The sequence below is a fragment of the Schistocerca gregaria genome, unplaced genomic scaffold (assembly GCF_023897955.1).
Source record: "Schistocerca gregaria isolate iqSchGreg1 unplaced genomic scaffold, iqSchGreg1.2 ptg001068l, whole genome shotgun sequence".
Taxonomy (NCBI): Eukaryota; Metazoa; Arthropoda; class Insecta; order Orthoptera; family Acrididae; genus Schistocerca; species Schistocerca gregaria.
The window spans coordinates 55001-57500 of NW_026062413.1; positions in this window are offsets into that span (position 1 = coordinate 55001).

Genomic DNA, 2500 nt, shown 5'->3' on the forward strand with positions numbered 1-2500 from the left:
TTTCCTAATAGTTCGGTCGTCTCACGGCACTGCTTAGTAAATGATGCAAGGCCACATATAGATGATTTATGCGAATGTCCCTATACGTGCTGTAAGACTGGGCACACAACGTGAATCGCACGTCAGCCACACACTCGAACATGCACCACTCTCGGCCTGCAACGGAGACACACAATACGTAAACATCTGGAATGCGACAATGTCGAGTGCATCCTCTCTGCCACATTGCACCGTCGACACTATGATAACCAGAGCAGTAGGTCCACCTATAAAAGCACAATACCCCACTCCTCCGACAACTACCATTGCTCAGATAAACCAACACCACCAACACACATCCTACACAGAGGGGCACCAAATATCACCCCCCCCGCCCTCGTGTTATACCACATGAAAAATTGCAGAAGTGAGAGACACAGACCCGCCAGCCTCTTGCTACAAGCATCGAACCGACGTGACATATCTGACGGTGACTCAGGCATCCGCGTACTGCCACAACTATCCACCCCCCCCCCCCACTCTCTCTCTGCCCCCTTCCCACACAATACCGAATTTAACCAACTTTATCGCTTAACCTAACTGTGGCTGTACCAGATTATCGCTTAACCTAACTGTGGCTGTACCAGATTATCGCTTAACCTAACTGTGGCTGTACCAGATTATCGCTTAACCTAACTGTGGCTGTACCAGATTATCGCTTAACCTAACTGTGGCTGTACCAGATTATCGCTTAACCTAACTGTGGCTGTACCAGATTATCGCTTAACCTAACTGTGGCTGTACCAGATTATCGCTTAACCTAACTGTGGCTGTACCAGATTATCGCTTAACCTAACTGTGGCTGTACCAGATTATCGCTTAACCTAACTGTGGCTGTACCAGATTATCGCTTAACCTAACTGTGGCTGTACCAGATTATCGCTTAACCTAACTGTGGCTGTACCAGATTATCGCTTAACCTAACTGTGGCTGTACCAGATTATCGCTTAACCTAACTGTGGCTGTACCAGATTATCGCTTAACCTAACTGTGGCTGTACCAGATTATCGCTTAACCTAACTGTGGCTGTACCAGATTATCGCTTAACCTAACTGTGGTTGTACCAGATTATCCCTTAACCTAACTCAATTTGTCCCTTAACCTAACTCAATTTGTCCCTTAACCTAACTCAATTTGTCCCTTAACCTAACTCAATTTGTCCCTTAACCTAACTCAATTTGTCCCTTAACCTAACTCAATTTGTCCCTTAACCTAACTCAATTTGTCCCTTAACCTAACTCAATTTGTCCCTTAACCTAACTCAATTTGTCCCTTAACCTAACTCAATTTGTCCCTTAACCTAACTCAATTTGTCCCTTAACCTAACTCAATTTGTCCCTTAACCTAACTCAATTTGTCCCTTAACCTAACTCAATTTGTCCCTTAACCTAACTCAATTTGTCACTTAACCTAACTCAATTTGTCCCTTAACCTAACCCACGTTGTCCCTTAACCTAACCCACGTTGTCCCTTAACCTAACCCACGTTGTCCCTTAACCTAACCCACGTTGTCCCTTAACCTAACCCACGTTGTCCCTTAACGTAACCCACGTTGTCCCTTAACGTAACCCACGTTGTCCCTTAACGTAACCCACGTTGTCCCTTAACGTAACCCACGTTGTCCCTTAACGTAACCCACGTTGTCCCTTAACGTAACCCACGTTGTCCCTTAACGTAACCCACGTTGTCCCTTAACCTAACCCACGTTGTCCCTTAACCTAACCCACGTTGTCCCTTAACCTAACCCACGTTGTCCCTTAACCTAACCCACGTTGTCCCTTAACCTAACCCACGTTGTCCCTTAACCTAACCCACGTTGTCCCTTAACCTAACCCACGTTGTCCCTTAACCTAACCCACGTTGTCCCTTAACCTAACCCACGTTGTCCCTTAACCTAACCCACGTTGTCCCTTAACCTAACCCACGTTGTCCCTTAACCTAACCCACGTTGTCCCTTAACCTAACCCACGTTGTCCCTTAACGTAACCCACGTTGTCCCTTAACGTAACCCACGTTGTCCCTTAACGTAACCCACGTTGTCCCTTAACGTAACCCACGTTGTCCCTTAACGTAACCCACGTTGTCCCTTAACCTAACCCACGTTGTCCCTTAACCTAACCCACGTTGTCCCTTAACCTAACCCACGTTGTCCCTTAACCTAACCCACGTTGTCCCTTAACCTAACCCACGTTGTCCCTTAACCTAACCCACGTTGTCCCTTAACCTAACCCACGTTGTCCCTTAACCTAACCCACGTTGTCCCTTAACCTAACCCACGTTGTCCCTTAACCTAACCCACGTTGTCCCTTAACCTAACCCACGTTGTCCCTTAACCTAACCCACGTTGTCCCTTAACCTAACCCACGTTGTCCCTTAACCTAACCCACGTTGTCCCTTAACCTAACCCACGTTGTCCCTTAACCTAACCCACGTTGTCCCTTAACCTAACCCACGTTGTCCC